We start from the raw sequence: 21437 nt of genomic DNA, 5'->3' as shown, positions 1-21437 counted from the left end.
TGTTGATAGGTAATGACGTACAGCATCTCCCGGGGCCCCCATGTACAGCATCTCCCGGGGCCCCCATACCCGAGGGAAGCGGGAAATGTGTCTGTGCCCTGCAGTCAGAGTGGCATGTCAGCTCATTTGCACAGCGGCCTTCGTTGGCCCAAATCAGACAGGTGTGGGGGTATATGGAGAACAAGGCACAGCGTAAACAGATGTCTCTGGCACTTGGAGAGGCTGTGATACTGCGTGCGTGTGCAATACTGTACGCGCACATACATTTGTGATGCAGGTGAAGGGCCAGACCCTCCTGCCAGGCCCATAAAACACAAGTGAACTCACACAGCCTGGAAACACACCACCAGGCCAAAATACAGAGTCACTTCTAACACTCATGAGACCAGTATTGCCTAAAATGATTTCCAAAGCAGAATTCCATGATCGCCGCAAAGGACAGCCTTAACAACAATAAAAACCGGGGGACTGAACATCAGCAGAGCTCATGTGTCCCCTTGAGTGATGCGAGCCCTCAAAGGGGGTGACAATGGGTGGGGAATGAAGCAGAGCAGTGCCAAGGCCTGGCTGGTTTGGCAACGGGCGACAAGTTCAAAGGGTACTCTTGCCTGGATATGGGATCTACCCAGTGACCAGAGCCTCCCACCCCATAGTCAGCAACTCCAAGGGAGGGTCCCCAGGCTTGGCGCTTTCTTCTGAATGAGGTGAAATATTTCCCCCTCCTCCACACAGGTAGTGCAGGCCAGACCTTCCATGAGAATCACCTGCTTCTGAACCAAACCAACCATTCAGAATCACCAGAACCCCTCCCCTCCCCCCAGGTCCCTGATCACGTGGCCCAAATCAACCAATTAGAATCGTGGGAACCCCTTTCCCCTCTCCTTTAGAGAAGTGATTATATTTTTCTCTCCCTCTTTGCTGTCTGTACAAAAGCCAGTCTCCTTTAGCAGAGAGGGAGAGGCACAGGGTAGGGGGAGTGGAGGGGGTAGATATAAACCCTTATCCGAGGGAGGAACCACACAGGAGCCACAGCCCCTCAGCCCAACTCCATCTGTAACTGCTGGGGCCGCTGCTCTGTTTTCTGGGGCCGGATGCCCCTGATCCCTGAGCGACAGGACTGGGTCTGTCTCTTACATCTAAACTGACCCCAAGATGCTGAAAGAAAGTGGAATGTCGTCAGGTTTGTCTTCATCGCTCGTCTGTGCTGCGCAAACCCTATCCAGGAGTTTTTAATCCAGCTTTTCTTTTCTTTTCTTTTCTTTTCTTTTCTTTTCTTTTCTTTTCTTTTCTTTTCTTTTCTTTTCTTTTCTTTTCTTTTCTTATTTATTTATTGATTTTAAGAGAGAGAGAGCAGGGGAAGGGCAGAGAAAGAGGGAGAGAGAATCCCAAGCAGACTCCATACTGTCTGCACTGAGCCCAACCCAGGGACTGAACTCACGAACCCGGAGATCATGACCTGACCCAAAACCAAGAGTCGACCACCTAATGGACCGAGCCACCCAGGTACCCCTAATCCAGCCTTTCTTGTCCCTGACAAAGCCTCCAGGCCTTACTGTGTTCGCCCCACAAATGAGACCTCCCTCCGGGATGGGAAAGAAAACACAGGAAATAAAAGACAGCTAGTAGCTGTGGGAAGGGAGCAGGTAAGTGTTTCAACACTGTGGGACCACAGAGGGCCTCCTGCCCTGGGGGCTCTGTCAGGTCAGGTGCCAGAACCCCCTGGTTGTGCCATGGGATGCAGGCCACTAGACCTCTCTGCTGACTGGTTTTCTTCACTGCTCTGACGGGACTGGACCTTCCTGCTTAGGCCAAGTGCACAGCTTTCCCGAGGGAAGTTCTACCATGACGTGGATTCTCAAGTACCAGGAGTTCACGTGGTCTCATTTTTCTCACCGACCGTTTTACTGAGACAGGCTGTGTATGCCACCCCGACCCTCACCCTGCAGGAGACAGGCAGGTTCGTCATCCCCGTCACACCAGAGGGGAAGCAGGCTGGCCCGAGCTGTTGCAGCATTCGGTGTCTTTCCTGGTCACGATGCAGAAACGGTGGTGTCTGCTCTGGCCACTGTCCTGCCCAGATCGGCACCAGCAGGTGTGGCCCCTGCACACAGTGGCCAGAGATGGGAGTCAAGATCCTGTATCTGACATAACGTTATCTCCCCCAAATTAAATCTGTGCATAGCATGCTTGCCCTGGTTGCAAAACTGTTTCTACAAGCGTGCGTTCGAATCATGTCTTCCCCTTACAAAATCAAGAGCAGCCTTTCTCTTTCATCAGTAACTAACACTTGTGACCTGAAGCGGTGCACAGTGCTTGGTTAGCTAACTGATGAGGAAATGAACAATAGTAATATCTGACCTTTAAAGGGCATCGGATGCGTCATAAAAAACATTCAGCAAGAAAATACAACACCAACCTGTCTGCCTACAACTTCACCCCTTTGTCTGTCTTTCACTGTCTCCTTCATTTGGAATGCAAAACAAAACAAAATGTATTCTCGGGTGTGGAAATGTGCCAACAATCTGCCAGATCGGACGTGTTCCGCTGCCTAGGGACAGGCCGGCCGGGGAGACAGGGGCCTGAGGGGTGTGGGCTCCAGGCCTGATGCTGCAGGACTCAGGGACTGTGGTGTATATGTCCCCGGCACAACTGTGGGTTCCTACCCTGTATGGTGATGAGGACACGGGTGCTTGTGGCCGGGTAGCGTCATTTGCAGAGTGAAATGAGGCCGTGCAGAGTCAGGCCCCCTGAAAACATGGAAGCCACGTGGGCTTCCCGACATTCAGACCCCAAACACCCATGGGAGGGCCCGGGACTCCCAGCTGGAGAGCCAGAGCCCAATCCGTGCCTCTCAGCCCATGGGCTTGGGAAGCAGCTGGGGATCTTATGAAAATGCAGATTTTGAATCAGAGGCCAGGGCAGGAATGAACGCAGGAACCGAGAGATCGTGACCTGAGATGAAGTCAGTTGCTTAACCGACTGAGTCCCCCAGGCGCCCCTGGGTCCAAATATTGATCCCACACTCTTCGTGCTGTGTGTCTTGGACAGTTCCTGAACCTCTCTGACCTCTGCATTCACTTATAAAATGGAGCTAATAGGTCGGTGGGAGGAATAAGTTAGAAGGTGGGGGAAGGACTTAGCACTCTGAAGGCACATGAAGAAAACCCTTACCGAAAAGAAGTTCTCCCTGCAATTCTTGTCATCGTCTGGCCAGGTGCCTCCCAAAGCACTAGGTCCTTCCTGGGTGCCCTGCACTCTGCTCACCGCAGAAACACCAATTCTGTTAAACTGCCTGTAACATGGGAAGCCTGCGTGGCAAAGTCAGGTAAGCGTCCGACTCTTTATTTCGGTTCAGGTCATGATCTCTCAGTTTGTGGGTTCGAACCCCACATCGGGTTCTGTGCTGACAGCGTGGAGTCTGCCTGGGATTCTCTCTTCTTCTCTCGCTGCCCATCCCCTGCTCATACTCGCATGTGCAGGCTCCCCCAGCCTCTAACCCAAACCTAACTAAATAAACACAAAAATAAATAGCCCGTAACACTGAAGAAGCCACTGAGCACTGACACAATTCCCATCCCACGACCTTCCAAACTCAGCCGTGCCTGTGGCCGGAGTTTCCACGTCAGACTCCCCGGCCTCCAGCACTTCTGCCCACGCTGAGCTGGCGGGGGGCGCAGGACAGCCTGTCGGGAGAGTGGCAGGAGGGCTGTGCAGGTGGGGATGCTCTGCCACTGAAGACCTGGGACCCTCACTCATACAGGCGGAGCCCAGGGATCCACACCCAGGGTGGTCTGGGCCATGCAGAGGCACCAGAAGCGGTGGTGGGCGGTGCAGGGCATCTGGCCCATGAAAAGCCTCCATCACGCAGCCTCCCTGAGGCCTCCAGGGAATGCAGTGGCCTCTGTGCTCCCACTCTGCTGCCTTGCTGGGGTGAACAGGGGTGCGAGGCCCTTCTCCTGGAAGGACGGGGAGAATCACGCCATGCCTGGGTGGCTCCTGCTCCGGGAGCACTAGAAACTTCCACCCAAGGGCCTCCGAAGTCAACAACGAGTGAGTAGGCCACCTTGGGATCACCTGGATCCCAGATACGTAGTATGAACAGCTAGCTCTCAGCTTCCAGGGACCCTCTTGCCTGTGAATAAAGAGGCCCCCAATCCAATGGCAGCCATACAGAGGGAGTCACCGGGCCCATCTTCCTGCACGTCTGGCTTTGGAGCACCCTTCACCTGTCCCCTGGGCTGGCCTCCACCAGCAAGTGGCTGCAGCATGTCACTGCCCTGACACACAGCAGAATCCCAAAGGCGAGGCTGGGTGTGAATGCTTGTGGCAGAACCCAGGAGGCCTCATGTCTCCAGGACCCCCGCACACGTGCAGGCATGTGCCTGGCCCCCCAGGTGCGGCTGGCGCCCCTGGAGCCACGTGGACCGCCAGGCGGAGGGGCGGACACGGGGGGAGACTCTGCAGGGAGAGAGAGAAGGGGAGGTGAACGTGGGACAGGTGGTCAGCAGTGCCCAACGGCCCCTTTCACACCCGGCTGTCGGAGTCTGTGTTTGGATTGCGGGTGGTTCAAAGCGAGTGCCTGCTTTCCCTCCACTAAGTCATTTGAAATTAAGTCCACAAAGTGAGTATCAATCTTTGACTTCATCGTGACAGGCTGTCCGTAAATTTAAGGCGTAAACGTGATGGTGATTTCTTTTTGTTGTTGTTGTTGTTCTCGTATATTTTTTGGCACACCCTCACAGAAGCATAAAGGATCCTCTATGTACTGGCCCCAGAAGAACCTTTTTTTCCAAGAGAAATAGAACATCTGGAGGCACCCAGGATTTCTGGTCCCTAGAAAAACCCACCCCAGCATCCTCACAGCACATCAGAGACAGCCAGCCATGCTCGTGGCCGTGACTCTCAGCCACATGTTAAAGAAGAGCAACAGTGAAGTGCCACACAGAACTGTGGGGACACTCGTAACCTGTTGCCCAGCAAACCACAATGACCCTCCACTATCACTCATCAAACCTTCCTCTTACTTGCTGAACTTGTATTAAAGCTCCTAAGAGCCATGGTCTGGGAACAAGAGACAGAGAGATGGGCCAGGTTTAGGAGTTCCCTAGAACTACTTATAGGGGTCACTGCTTCCTTGAGAGGAGTATTGGCTTTTCAGGAGAAACTCAGACAAATGTTCAGAGAGAGGGAAAACAGGAAACACCGAGGGCAGAGGGTGAGGCTTTGTGCCACACAGGCGGTGTCAGTGACACATCTGTAGCCCGATTCCATGTCCAGTAAAGTGAGTCCCTACCGCTGCTGACCCCCTCTTTGCAGAAACAGTGTCAGGACCCTGGCCATCCTTTTCTTAAGTTTTGTATTTATTTTTGAGAGACAGAAAGCATGAGCACACGTACATGAGCAGGGAGGGGGCAGAGAGAGAGAGGGAGAGAGAGAAACTCAAGCGGGATCCGTGTGCTGTCAGCACAGAGCCCAATGGGGGTCTCCAACCCACGAAGCTGAGACCATGACCTGAGCCAAAGTCAGATGCTTAACTGGCGGAACCACCCAGGTGCCCCGACCCTGGCCACGTGGTTAAGGGAAGCAGATAACAATCTTTAGTGATGTTGTTAGCTTGTCACCTAACAGGACACTCTGCAGACCCAAGGTCCCCAAAGCTGGGGTCTGAAAGAGCAAGGGGTCTCCTCACAATCCCGCATCCTGCTCAGCACCAAAGCGGCATTCCAAATCATGGGCGTGCCCACCCTCTGGCTCCACTCCCCACCTCCTCCGGGTGGCCACCTTCATGGGCTCCTTCCTGCCTGTCCGGCCAGAGAGGCCCTCTCTGCCCCAGTGTGCATCCTCTAGACCTACGTCCTCCTGTGAGGTCAAAGTTGAGCCGTATTTGTCCACTAACCGGCCCAGCATCAGCCCCAAGTTTTGGACAAATACATGTTTTTAGAATCCTGTCTTCCTTACGCCCATACCTATCAGCGCAATTCCACGCTTTCAAAATGCATTTTCAGCTCAAGTCTTTCTTGCTCTTAGTAAATCCCTTCCCACCCCCACCTTGTGAACTTGAATTTGCGTTTACATTCTAGCAAGGTGCAATGTAATCCATTTCACAGACTGAGTTCCACCAAATTTGAACCCTGGGTCAGTTTCCACCATTTGGTGGGATCACACATCCTCATAAAAACCACTGTAGCTTTCAGCAAATCACAGACGGGGTGCCCACTGGGAGGGGCTGGGGATGGAAGGAATGTCACACAGTTTCCATAAATAAGACCATCGGGGAGACTGGGGGGCTCAGTCAGTTGAGCATCTGACTTTGGCTCAGATCATGATCTTGCTTTCGTGGGTTCGAGCCCCGCATTGGGCTCTGTGCTGACAGTTCAGAGCCTGGAGCCTGCTTCGGCTTGTCTCCCTCCCTCTCTGCTCCTCCCCTGCTCAAGCTCTGTCTCTCTCTCTCAAAATAAATAACGATTGGAGAAAAATTAAAAAAAAATATCTTTGGTGTTGTCTTGCCCATGTTTTGGCCCGCTCCCCATTACCACGGCGAATTGAAAGTCTTTGGAAAGGGTGGACACTGATGTCATGCAGTTTTGTTCCTTTCCTGGAGAAGCATCACATCAGGCACACTGTGGTGTGCTCCCCAAGTCTGCAGCAGAGGGTCACGTTTTGGTTTGTGGGGAGATGAGTGTATTGTACATCCCACAGATGTGTAAGAAGACTATTGTTAACAGGTGCATTTTCTCCTACATATGTTGAAATCGATGGGCCCTACATCTTTACATGTGGCTCGAGGGCACCAGCCAGGAAGATTCATTGACGAGGGGACCATGCTTGGGTTCTCAGGGAGTTCTGAGGTGGAATCAACTCACAGGGGACCATCTTATTCTACAGGTTAATATTTATCAAATAGAAGCACCCAGCTCTATCTGGACCAAAACTAATGGGTCTTGATTTTTTTTGCATCTTTCTTGCTATGAGAAAAGGCAATTAGTTTCAACCTGGGAAACACCCCAGGGTGACAATTTTAGGTGCCTTCAACCACCAAGCTCACCTTCCTCCCCATTGTTTCCAAAATGGGACAGGATTAAGCAGAGTGCTCCCCAGTGGCTCAATGCCAGCCCCTGTGTCCTCCCTGTGGGTTGGATACCGCCTTTGCGCTAACCAGCAGACCTCCCTGGCTTCGCTCCGATAGGTACACGACATCTGTCAGGGCAGGGGCCCTCCCGTGTAAGGATCTTAGCCACAACAGGCCTGGAGAAGTGTGGACACGGACCTTCGTGGTGTGGGCACTATGATCCGGGATCATGTGTTACATCCATAGCCACTGCTGTTTCCAGACAGAAAGATGATATTGCCCAGTGCTGGTAAAGCTTCAAAGGCACAATTGGATGTAAATTTCATCGAAACGTCCATATCCTCTGAATGATAGCACCACTCATGTTGCCTTAAAAAAAAAAAAAAAAAAAAAAAAAAAAAAAAAAAAAAAAAAAAAAAAAGACGTTCCGAGTGCAATGTTCCCAGATTAAAATATAGTATCTATCTTTCTTCACAGGATAGTTTATCTCAAAAAAAAAAAAAAAAAAACCTCCAAGCTGCATTTTGGGAAGCAGACTCAATGGCAGGCCACAAAATGTATCTCTTAGGAGAAAGACGATGAAAATACAAATAGAAGTTGTCGCCATCAGCACAGAGGAGGAGGGCTTCACAGAAGTGCGGCCATCAGCAGCTTTGAAGTCTGGGCTCCTCCAGGCACCCTGGATGGCTCTCGCACTGCGCGGCTGCACTTGGCAGACAGAACTGCACCCAAACAAACATGCCTTGACTCTCCACTACGCTCACCTCGCGCCAGGCACTTTGCCGAGTGCCTCATTGCCCATACCTAACGCAGAAATGACCGGCAGCGTGAAGCGCGCGGGATCGAGAATAGAAATGGCAACGCTGCCTTAAGTGGAGGCACAAAGCAGCCGGAGACCACTGTGTCTCTGTCTCTGCTGTGCGGTCTGCAGATCTTTGTGAGGAATGATGCTTTTAATCTTCAAAGCCTCTATGGCATGCACACCACGACTGTCCCCATTCTGCATGTAAGAAGCTGAAGCACAGGAAGGTTGAGAAACTTTTCTGAGGTCACACAGTGGCAGACAGAAACAGGGTTGAGATATTGGGCCAGTGCTCTTCTCACTCTGCTAGCATGTCTGGCAGACCCGCACAAGGGTATGAGTGCACCCCCAACACACACACACACACACACACACACACACACACACACACACACACACAGCAACAATTTGCATCTCCAAGGCCCAGGTCTGGTAACATCTCTCCCCCTGTGGTCTCTAATCAAACCCTGAATCTTCTTTTAAACAGTGTTGCCAAAGCCAGTGGGGACCACCTGACACTGCTCTAAGAATCTGATGAAAAAATTAAGGATCCTTTCCCCCCAAAATGCACACACCAGCTGGCTTGGAATCCCATATCCAGGACTACACGGACCCTGTAATGCTGAGCTGTGAGGCCCCAGCTAAGCACTTCTACCCTAAAGGATGCCCTTGTCCGACCTCTCTGGTAAAGGCGTGAAGCCTTTATTGGTTTGATTTAGCTTGCCTTGTGCCAGTTCATCTTAAATGACCCCGAGATCCACCATGGCGAAATTCTATTGATTGCTATTAGATTTGTTCTGTTTTCATCCTGATTCATATTCAAAACTGAATTAAGTTCTGTGGAAAAACACCCATCAAATGCTTCTCAAGGAGTAGAAAGCCATTACTATGGCCCTGAGATTCCACCCTACTATTTTTCTCCACTCCCCCCACCCCAGCCCACTCAGCTGGAGAAGGGAACATTAACTAATTGGATAATCAGCATGCAAAAGAAGGAGACCAGGATTCAAGCAGCCAGCAGGGCTGAGTCTGCACTGGACCCAGGCCTGGGGCGGGACTCCGGTGACCTCACAACTCCCAGAATCTGAGGGAGCAGGGAGATCACTCCACCTCTCCACCTATGGCTTAAATTGCCAACTTGAGAAATTGCACTCCTGGGTGCGTTACATCCAGATGAGACGTCTGATGTGCTCACAAGCCCTGAAGGTGAACGCACGCCCCATGCTGCGTGCCTTCCAGAGAGAATAAAGGAGATGACTGCCCGCGGCGGTGGGAGGAAGTGGGTGCAAGCCTGACTCACCCCTGCTGCACCGCCAACCACTCTGGGAGCAAATTCCTGCTTGGCTTCTGTTCAGGAGCTGAGCTGCTCTCTCCCTCTTTTTAATCTCTAATTTTTCATCTTTTAATTTATCATCACTGTGTGATCGCTGCCTTGCTGCTAAATTTGTAGTGAGGTGCTGCAGACTTGTGCCCTGTGTCTGAATGGGCTTGTCCCCACACACACCCCCGCCCCCACCCCCCACCCCCCGCACGCCCCGAGCCCAGAGAGGAGCCTGGCTGTGCATCCCCAAGAGGTCCCACAGCAGCTCACGTTCTCTCCCCTGAACAGACACAGTGCATTCACCGTCTAAGGATCTGCCTTCCCTATTCTCAAATAAGAAATGAACAGTGGTTGAAATTCAGCTTTGAATCTCTCTGGTTCGAGTCAGCTGAGCCACTTCAAAAGGCTGTGAGTGCAAAGGAGGTGTGTGATTTGGGGGAAGCTTTGCAACGTTTCAGACTTTGAACTGAAACACTTCTCCAGCAGGCCTCATTAGCCCCCCTCTCCCCACGCCACCAGCCAAGGCACTCCTTAGCCACGGGGGAGCAGGGAACAGGAGGACTGGGGGAAGGTCCCCTGTCCCTAAAGCACCACCCCTTTAAGATTCCTAATGAGGACACCCTTGGGGCTCAGGCTGAGGCTGTGAGAAGGAGCCTGGCTTCCTAAAGGGGGAGCATGTGCCGGCGAGGCGCCACGGTGTGAAAGTCCCCGGAGACAGGCACCTCCCTGGGAAGGCAGGGCATCGTCCATGTCCCAGGTGTAGAAGGGGCATCAGGCCACAGCCAGAGGGGGCCGTGCCTCCCTAGCCTATGGTCTCCCTCTGTCCTCTGCCACCAGCAGGCCACAAGCTGTGCCTCTACACCCACCCAGCCTCAACCCTGCAGTGGGACAGAGGAATGTGACCCAAGTCTGAAACTTTACATGAAGAGACCAAACATGCTAAACTAAATGCAGTAAGTCCTTGGTGTGTGAGCCTAATTCGTTCTGGAAACACACTTGGAATCCACAGCACTCATAGATCAAGGTGAATTTCAAGAACCATCGGCTCAGTTGTGATCATGGAAAGTTCAGTGCCACCTACGACTCGTATGGCAACACATCGCTCGTTTATCAAGCTAAAATTTATGACAAGTGTTTGCTCGTCTTGCAGAAGACTCACAGCACAAGTCACTTGCAATCCAAGGTTTTACCGGATGTAAATTCTTTCTTCAGACCGAGCTCACTGGGCTGGGCTGAAGCTTCCCCCCTCTTGCTACATGGCAAATGGGGGACCCCCGCGGACACTGGAGCAGCCTCTTGCAAAAACAGAGCAACCACATGGTGTGTGCACATCTGAGTGAGGTGTGAGACAGTCTGAGACCCAACGCCCACACACCGACCAGGAGCAGGGCCAGCGGGGACCCCCTCACCGGGAGGGCACAGGCCGGTGGGCATCTGTCCTCACATGCCTGGCTATGCTCCTGTCCCTGGTAACAGTGGAGACAGGGGGCATGGGAGGGGTTGTAGGGTACTTCTCCCCTCTGCCTACTGGGACTTGAGCTAACTTGTTATTGTGAAACAACAAGCCCCACCAGGGCTCCAGGTGGAGGAGGAGGGGTTGCTCGGTCACATTTGTAAGGAAGCAGCTGTCGTTTTCACCGGGCTGTGGTTTCCCCAGACGTGCACTGTGCCCACCCACCCCAGTCTCCAGCTCAGTGCCAGCAGGGAGACTGCAGGGCGCCTTCCGATTTCCAACCTGCAAAGGCCAACGCCAGTGAGGGTGAGGAGGAGAAGTGGGGTCAGACCCCGAGGGAGAAGAAACCTAGGCATCTGGGGGGTAAATGCATCAGGATAAGCTTCACCTCCGAGAGATTTACACCAAGAGCAGTTACGGGGAATAAGAGAAAAGAGCTTCCCAGGGAATTCCAGCAGGGCCTGAAGCAGCCATGATCTAAAGTAAGTTTGTCTCCGGGGGCCACCGGGCTTGGCTGCTGGGGAGATGGGGAGAGATGTGCGGGGAACTCAAATGGAAAGGGAGGGCGCTTTCTGTCTTCTCACTATCTTTAGTTAGTTTGCAAAGAATGTATCGATACCACCACTTTTCACAGCACAGGTTTGAAGGAGTCAATGTTACTGCTGCATCACACAGCCATGGTTGGGGTCCTGTCTCCTCTGCTTCTGTTCAACTCAGGGCAAGCATCTGGGCCTCTGTGAGCCTGAGTCTCAGCTGTCAAACAGGCACAATAATGACACAGCACTGGCCTCCTAGGGCTGCTTTGAAGATGAAAGGGACAGTGTCCATTATGGCCACTATAGCACATGGCCTCATAGGCCGGGAGTGCTACTCGGGTGTTAGCCCTTGGTACTGACGCCCTTTGCATCGAGTTTCCTTGCCTCTTATGTTAGCTTTGGCTTCAAGTTTGCTAATCGGTGTCTCTTTGCTCTGGGGAAGTGTTTGGTCTGAAGCCCAGGCAACGAACGAAGAGCCCTCTGTCACCTAGGCTGTCAGGGGACATGTCACTGCCTCTCAGAGCCGAATCTTGCCAGCCCTGTCATGCACTTCTCCAGCGTCCCGGGCACATGGGCCTCCTACAAGGCCAGCTGTCGACACACACTGTAGAACATTCACTCAGCTCTCAGAAAGGCCTCCTGAGTGGGCTTCTCGGCAAGGGTTCCACTCTGTAATTCCAGAGCAGATGGAGAGAGCCCTCGTCCTTCAGCCAAGGGTTGGAGGCCATGGAGGCAAACTCATCTGATGGTGTGACTCAGAGACTCGTTCATCCACAAGCACTCTGGGTGCAGAAGCAGTCTCTTGGCTGCTTCCAGCCCTGGGCCCATCTGCTACTCCCTGGCCAGGTTCCCGACCGTGAGGGTGGAGGTGCCAAGCCAAGGGCATCAAGCGTCCCCAGCCAACCCAAAGCCCTCTTCCCCCTAAATTTCTCTGTGGTGACCACAATGCGGTAAGCAGGTGCACCTCTCCTAATGCCTCATCAAACGTCTGGATTTCCGGGAGACGCTCTCTTGCAAAGAAGAAAGATTGAGGGCTGGGTCTAGTGGTCACCAAGAGAGCATTCGAGCACCCAGAGCTGTAAAATACTGAGCTCAATTCCAAGAAGTTGTCTGTACCTTTGCCAGATGTGAATGGACTGTTGCCTGGACAATCGTTTCCTTTTATAAGAAGGGGAGAGCCTTCTGGAATCCTGGAATTCAATCTCTACAAGGAGCCTCAGACCCGGAGAAGGTCCAGTCTCTAAGTTGGCAAAAGACATCATTCAGGACCCCGGGCAGTCACAGGGCTTCCTGCAGCAGTGCTGTTTTTCATTTTCCATGTGGCCACCCAGCAAGTAAAGGGATGAAGGGGAAAATTCTGGAGCAGACATCTGAGGCACGTTCTCTCTCTCTCTCTCTCTCTCTCTCTCTCTCTCTCTCTCTCTCACACACACACACACACACACACACACACACACACAGATATATATATCTGTATTTTCTCTCTCTGTGTCTCTCACTTCCCACCATGTGCCCATGTGACAGGCAAGTGCCTCATGCTCCTGCTGAAGTTGAATGGGAGCACGTGTCTAGAGGGCAGGAAGCATAACTCAGCATTACCTCCAGGAAGGATTGCGTTTTATAAAAATTCCACCTTCCCTGTCTTTCACCAGCTTCTTAGAACGTGCAGGAGAGAAAGGAATCTCCCAGAAGTTTCCAGGGCACAAAGCTATGAGGAGCACATTCACTATGAATTTGTTAAATGCATCAGAGATCAAGGCCAGCAAGACAAACTGCATCAGTGTTAGAATACTCCCGACAGCATCCACTAGGCTCTGCTGTTTTCTCAACTAGATACAGACGTGGGCTGAATGGTCTGGCCTGACCTTGCTGACTCACGTAGCCCTCTGCTGACACCATCCATCTGTGCTGCTATGTTGGGAAAAAAGGCTCTCGAACCAGCAGTGGAAAGTTTCTGTGGGTGGTGATGTTTCCACCAGGCGTCCAGAGGTGCTGGTGGGAGACATCCAACAGCAAAGAACAGACTTTGTGAGTTCAAGCTGTGGTGATTTGGAGTGACCCAGGATCATTGCACCCCAACCACTCAGTGTCATTTCCTTCCTTCTGGTTAACCTTACCTGGCTCTGATGTTTTTATTAGATGCTCTTTGTTGAGTGTCTGTGGTCTGGTAAGGGAAAGAGGGGACACGGTGTCCCCACAGACAGATGTATGCTTGAACTAGGAGCCTTTTTCTGGCAAAGGTAAACCTCTCCCTGAACAAGGAAATTCGTGAAAGAAAAAAAGGGGAGAGCCAGGATCACTGAGGTTCTAGACCATGCCCCTCCCTGCAAAGGGTGAGCACTGTAAGTCCTTTCTAAGTCCTACCTTGGAGAGGCCTCACCTGCCAGTGGCTCTCCTGTTGTTACCTTTTACAACTGCATAAGAAGCAAAGGCCCTTGGCCAGGCACTCAGAAGTAGGCCTTTTTAAGACAGTGATCTGGACTTAGGGCTTTTGATCTTACAGCACAGACTTACCTACTCATTCTGGGAAGCTCATCAAATTTTCAAGGCATACTGGGCCATACTAGAAATTCCTCTGTAGCCAGCACAAGCCATGAGAACACATTTTATAAATCTGTGAATGACCTTACAATGTCTTCCCTTGGAAAGAAGCCGAAAGGATCACTGAAATAAGCGTCCAGGCTTTGTACTGGACTTGATTTGAAGTAAGACCACTGGGAATTCCATCAAATGAAGCTTCTCTGACTGTTCACAAGCAAGACTTGCTTCTAGATTTAATTTCCAAAGGAAGGAAATGCATCCTGAAGACACACTTGTTAGTGGAGAACATAAGATTATATAGGTGGTGGTCTTGAAACAGTATTCTTCATCCCTTGCCTCCAATGACATGCAAATCTAAATTCAGGTGGATAATAGAGCGAAATGGAAGGGGGATGTCATATAAGCCTAGGAATAAAATACAAAGAAATATTAAAAACTAATACTAATTACTGGGGAGGGCAAGCCTTGCTAAATTAAGTCATAAAGTACAGAAACAAGGAAGGAAAGAAAGACGTGTTTGGTTACATGAGATTCTTAAATTTCTCTATACTATGCACATAGTTTGATGGCAAAAGATGTGGAAATAAACTGAAACATACGCAACAGAAAAATAATTGGTGCCTGAGATAGAAAATTTTCTATAACTCAATAAGAAAAATCCATTCAACACAATAGAAAAAAATAGTCTAGGAATGATTCTTCATAAAACCAATCTAACTTGGACTGAAAACTTCAGCTTAAGACCAGGCAAGGTGGCCTCCTGTGCCCTCTACCAAACCCAACTAAGCCAATGGGGAGTGATATTGAGAAGCCACCCTATTGTGTCCCTGTGGACAGGGAGAGTGCAGCACTCTAATTGGAAAGCCTCTGTCCCATGAGCGACACCCCAGGAAACACATACAACTGCTTCGATAATCCTCCAACATCCAGATTATGTGTCACATTTCGTGTAGACCTCAAGGAACGCAGTTATTTCTACCTTGGTGTGACTCATTTGGGTTTAAAGACATCATCAGAGAATATCCTGAAGTCTCTGACACTGATGGGCAGTTGAAATGAAAGCGTCAATGGAGCGCCTGGGTGGCTCAGTCGGTTAAGCGGCCGACTTCGGCTCAGGTCATGATCTCGCGGTCCGTGAGTTCGAGCCCCGCTTCGGGCTCTGTGCTGACAGCTCAGAGCCTGGAGCCTATGTCAGATTCTGTGTCTCCCTCTCTCTGACCCTCCCCCATTCACGCTCTGTCTCTCTCTGTCTCAAAAATAAACATTAAAAAAAAAAAGCGTTAAGAAGGACTTCTGCCTGGCCCCCGTGCCTCCAGAAACACAAAGAGGCTCAGCACAGCAAGACCGAATGACTGGATGTTCTCATTCCATGAACTGTGGGGAAGAGAAAGTGCTGCTTGACTATGAGAGACACATTCACCGCAACCCGTTCTCTACTTAGTCTCTTCTCTGTCAAGGCATTATCCATTTTGCATGATGGAACTGTCATCAACAGATTCAATAGAACCTATTTTGTGGTCTGCCATATCTATTTTTCAGGGACACAAACCATTCAGGATAGAGTTTTGATGCCTTGGGCACTATTTCACACCTGGCTCGTTCCCCCCTCCTACCACCCATCCAGTATTTCCATCTTTTAGATTCCTGAATGGCAAATCCAAAGCCCCTGCAATACCCAAATCCAGCTGGAAAGTGAAAAATTGACACTGTTTTCAAAATGTCGAATGGTTTTTGTGTGCCATGTGCTTAAGGCTTGCAGCTATAAAGCTTGGGAAAGAAATAACTTGGACACAACAATGTCTATAGTGTATTCCGACTCTAAAATGTTAGGATCTAGCCAACAATAGAAATTGGCTAAATAAAGTATGTTACAACCATAAGATGGAATGCTATCTGGCCATTTAATGTGATGCGGGAGAACATGAAATGACAATAGGAAAATGCTCATGATATAGCAAGAGGGAAAGCAGATTATAACAGCCTATGTAATGCATAATAACAGTTTTGTTAAAAATGCAAATAACAGCCATGAGTGTGTGCACACACCTTTATGCCCGTGACAAAAAATCCTGGAAGGATTGACATTAAAAACTCACTGTGGCTACTTGTTAGTAGTGGGAACACGGGTATGTTTTATTTTTCCCATAGTGCTTCTGTGAGGCTGAAACCTTACTAGTAAACAAATACTGTTTTTCTAATCAGAAAAAAAATAGGCATTTAAAGTATGATATTGCCAAGATGCATAATAAAAAAATAATTTCATTGCTTCGGAGAAACTGGCCATAATAGCTCAGCTTTTTACTGTGGTAAAATACACAAAACATAAAGTTTATCATTTTAACCACTTCAGGGTGTACGACACAGTGGCAGTGAAGTACTTCCACACTCTTGTGCAGCCACCACCACCATGTAGCTCCAGAATATTTTCATCACTCCAAGAGGAAATCCCGTACACATTGAGTTCCCACCCTACTATACACCTGTCCCCTAAAATCTACAAATCTGCTTTCTGTATATGGATTTGCTTATTCTGTATGTTTAATGTAAGTGGAATAACACAACATGTGGCCTCTGTGTCTTTGCTCACTTAACACAAAGTTTTCAAGATTCATCTGTGTTATAGCATGTATCTGTACGCCATTCCCTTTTATACCAGAATGCTATTCCGTTGTATGGCTATACTACACTTTCTTTATCTGTTCATCCCTTGATGGGCATTTGAATTGTTTCCACCTTTTTGCTACTGTATTTAGTACTGCAACACACATTCGCATACAAGTTTTTGGTTGAACACCTGTTTTTGATTATTTTGGATATATACCTAGGAGTGGAAATGCTGGGTCATGTGGCAATTCTAGGTTTAACCTACTGAGGATCATCCAAAGTGTGAAACAGAGTGGATCCATCACTTGAAATTCTGATCAGCAATGCACAGTGTTCTAATTTCTCCACATTGTCACAAACACTTATTTCCTATGGATTATGATTATGATTCTAGATATCCTAGTGGGTGTGAAGTGGCATTATCTCATTGTGGTTTTATCTGCATTCCTCAAATGACTGTTCATGTTGATATCCCATGCATAAATTGGGCTTTTAGTCTTTTTGTTGTTGAATTGTAAGTGTTCTTTATATATACTGGATACTAGACCCTTTTCAGATATGTCATTTGTAAATTCTTCCTCATTCTGTGCGTTCTTTTTCTCATTCTGAATAGTGTCCTTTGATGCAGGAAAGAGTTTTGAGATGAACAAGTATAAGTCCTCCAACTTTGTTCTTCTATTTCAAGATAGAGTTGACTATTCTATGTGCCTTGAATTTTCTTACAAATGTATGTCCAGCTTTAGTACTTTTACAAAACGCCATTGAGATTTTGATAGCTATTAAAAGGAATCCTTACATTGTTTGGGGGAGTCCTACAATCTCAACACTATTGTCTTCTATCACATGAACACAGGGTGTCTTTATATTTAGCTGCCTTCATTTTTTCAGCAATATTTTGTAGTTTTCATTGTACAAGACTTGTACCTCCTCAAATTATTCCTAAGTACCTAATTCTTTTTGATACTGTTGTAAATGGAATTGATTTCTTAATTTCTGTTTCAGACAGTTCATTACAGAAATACAACCGATTATATCCTCTATAAATAGAGACAACTTTCCTTTTTCCTTTCCAATGTTGGTGTCTTTTTATTTCTTTTTCTTGCCTAATTGCTCTGGCTAGGACTTCGCGTACAATGCTGAAAAGATGGTGAAAGTGTGAATTCTTGTTTCATTCAGGTGTGATTTTAGCTGTGGATTATACATAAATGTTGTTCATTACATCGGGGAAGTTCCCTTTATTCCGTGTTTAGTTTAGTTTTTGTTTGTTTTTACCTTGAAAGGGCACTAGATTTTACCAGATGCTTGGTTTTTTTTTAATCTGCATTTATTGAAATGATTATGTGATTTCTTTTCTTTCTTCATTCTATCAATGTGAGGTATTACACTGATTGGTTTTGGTATGTTGAATTACTCTTGCATTCTTGGAGTGAATCCCACTTGCTCATGGTGCATATTGCTACTATTGCTACTTGCTTTGGTTTGCTAATGTATTGTTGAGGATTTTTGTGTTTTATTCATGGGCACATTAGCCTTTTTTTATGTCTTTTGCTGACTTTGATATCAGGGTAATGCTGGCCCTATAGAATAAGTTAGGAAGTATTCCTTTCTCTTCCATGTTTTGGAAGAGGTTGAGAAAGATTGGTACTGATTGCTTAGATGTCTGTTAGAGTTCATTGGTAGTCACGTGGTCCTGGGCACTTTTTGTGTGCTTGTTTGTTTGTAGGTTTTTGGTTAATGATTCAAATAGTTCAGCTTTTAAAAGAACCGTATTAAAACATAAATTGAAGATTTTCCTTCAAATGACCAATTCAGTCACTTTTAACTTTGGCCCTGATGTGAAGCCCATGTGATTTTGCAATTTGGATGAAGACCTTCTCATTTAACCAAAGAAATTGCTTCCAAGTTTATGCATATTCCCATTGGCAATTAGTTCATAAAATCTTGGAAATGTAGGTTTCCTCTGACTTTTCATTGCACATCCAAGCCCTCTTGTATCTGTGGACCCGTTTTCGGGTTAACGGCTTACTTACTACAAAAGAGACAAATAAAATATGAATAGCTTATAATGTCAAAGTATGGAAGGTAAGTGACTAAAAATGTAATTCCAACTTTTAGATGTTAGTAGCTATCAGAAGGACAAAGTCACACTGTAAACATCACTCCATTCATTCATTACGGAATATAGTATTTATTCTATGGAATACCATGAGTGCTCCACTTAAATGCCTGTGCTGTTCATAACCCCATGTGAAGATTATATGTCCCTGGTCTCTGGGGTCCTTTCCACCCATCAGATTTCTTATCCACAAGAGCGCTCTTCATGGGGATGATCTATTAAAATGCCTTTCAGCTTTGCTCACGTTTATTGTTGCTGTTGTTTTGTCATTGCAATTGTTTGGTTGCAGTGATTTTTACCCGTCCATCCCATGTACTTCCTGACTTCAGAAAATTCTTTCTTAGTCGCATTGTTGGGTTCACACTTTTTTTAGTCCAAATAAAACAATTCTGAAAATATATCTTATACCTGTGGCTACAATGGAATGTATGGGAAATTCAGTTTCATTACAGAAGCCGGACTTCCTACAAAACTAACCATTCACCTAGACACCTAGACAGTTGCTCAGAGAGAAGATATGCTTTGCACAAAAACAAAATGCAACTGAAGACACAATTCCCAAATAAGCAAATGAGCTAGTTCATGTGGAGGCTCATGGGTGAAAGAAGTGAGCTCCCAAAAGTCTGCTTCCTAGACGTGGGGGTCACGGCCAAGCCAAACTTCCCCAGACTCCGTGTATATCTCTGTAAGATGGATATGACACTAGTTCCTACCATGCTGGATTGTTGCGAGGATTGAGTGAGAGAAACCAGTTAAATCCGTTAGCACTATCTGTGGCAGGTAGTGAATAGTCAATACATGCTAACTGGTTAGAAGTAGCATCAGTACAAACAGAATCAAGAACATTAATGTTCTGCATTTTTCTGCGTATCAGATCCTCCGCAAATGTAAGCCAGTTACCGCTAGTGCCTTCGTGCTGAGCTTCTCAGCCAATGTACTCACATTCGTTCAATCATTCCTTCCTTCCTTCCTTCCTTCCTTCCTTCCTTCCTTCCTTCCTTCCTTCCTTCCTTCCTTCCTTCCTTCCTTCCTTCCTTCAACAAATGTCCAGAAAATAAATGCCTGTCTGTGCTAGCCCAAGTACTGATGACGGAATAGTACCAGGTCTCTGACCTAACTGTTTACAGCAGGGGTCAGCAAACTTATTCTCCTACTGGCCAGAGAGCAAATATTTTAGGATTTTTGAGCCATACACCTCTGATGGAAGAGGCATTCATTTCAGCCTTCATACTGCAAGAGCAGCCATGTGTCAAAATGAATGGGCATGGCCGTGTGCCAATACAACTTTGTTTACAAAAACAGGCAGTGAGCAGCCTTTGGCTTGAAGTAGACGATTTAGAGATTTTCAGTATAGAATCTAACAAAGGGAATCATTAAATAAATACAGTCAAGTATGAGAAATACTCTGGTGGTCTCAAAGAAGGCCAAGGATGTCTTCCCAGAAGAAGCAATACTTAATCGAGTACCAAATGGATGCACAGAATACAGTCAGTCAAGGAGGGAGAGAACAGCATTGTAGGCAGATGCATGGTGTGTGCAGCGCTGGGAGAAGAAAGAGAAGTCAAGAGACAAAGACGCAGAAACAGAGACGGTTGGACAGGGACGATATCAGAGGGGCACATCAAACTGAACAGGGCTTGAGTGCTGGGGCATTGGGATGAAGCTATAGAGGGGTGAGGACCAGGTTGTGAAGGGTTCTGGCACTGGGACTTGTCACCCCTCACCACCTGGTGCACATCTCTGATGAGAGCCGCATAGGGCTGGCATCTCTCCATCTGCAGCCATTCCTGGGGCCAGACACCTTCCTGACAGACCCCAGTAAACAACTGTGTATAATACCCCAACTTCTGAGTATCCCGAACATGCCAGTGAAATCTCAAAAGAGATCAATTAAAAGAAGGGCTAAACATTCAAGGAAGTTGACTTCGTTTTCAACAGAAGAAAGCTTTTTGACAGTGAGATAATTGTATGCCATAATCTTTCAGTTTTTCAGGATCATGGACTAAAAAAAAGTTACTTCATGCTCATTCAGGATAAGAAAATAGATTTGCAAGATTAGCATCCTCTACGTTCAGATGCACAATTTCCATGTTCATTATTGGCCAACACAACAGCCCGTTCCCAAGGAAGAGTAATGGTTTGCTTTACTTGACGTTTTGAGCTGTCACATCTGAGGGCCAGGTCCCAGGGGACGCACATTGCCCCATCACTTGGAAACAAACCAGTCTGTCCCCTCAGTCAGTCGGTCACCCCATGAGGCAACTCAGCACTGAGGTGGGCTCACACTACAGTGCCCTTCATCCTTTCCAATGGCTCTGGAAAGTGAGGATGTGGGTGTAGGAACATGAAGAAGACAGAGAATTCAAGAGCAGATAGTCACACTTGGCTTGAAAATAGTCCAGTGGTGGCCGGTCCTGCCTCATAATAAGTAAACACTCAGAAAACCAGCATAGACCTCTGCATATAGACCCATATGAGGGGAAATGCGGAAAAATTCTAGCACAGAAAGCTGGCTTTTCTCCCAAACATCAAAATCTGAACATGTTCTCAAATATATACAGTAACCTATTCTCTTCTGTATTCTACTATTACCTTACATTTTAGCCTGAATTTAATTCTTAGTTCAGGATAGCTTATGAACTCAAATATGCTCGTAAACAAATGTTCGAAGGAGAAGGCACAGCAGAGATGGTTTCAGCTATTAAAATTCTACATATAAAGAGCGATTAGTGCATCGAACCTACCCTAACATTTCATTCTCTTAATAGAATTCATGCTGAATTTTGATAGCAAGAAGTAAGAGATTTTATTTTCATGAAAGCCCATTTCTATTGCATGACACTAATAAATGGCTAAATAAACACAGCATCACCAGGAAATAAATCCCAATTTGAAGTCTGAAAGGGGACTCCTATTTCTTGAATATCCTGAATGTCAACTTTTTGATGGGAAAAATAATACATAGCAGTGACTGTACACATAGGTCTATACTGGG

Source organism: Panthera onca, chromosome Y (assembly GCF_046562875.1).
Source record: "Panthera onca isolate mPanOnc1 chromosome Y, mPanOnc1 haplotype 2, whole genome shotgun sequence".
Taxonomy (NCBI): domain Eukaryota; kingdom Metazoa; phylum Chordata; class Mammalia; order Carnivora; family Felidae; genus Panthera; species Panthera onca.
This window is presented reverse-complemented; position numbering follows the sequence as displayed.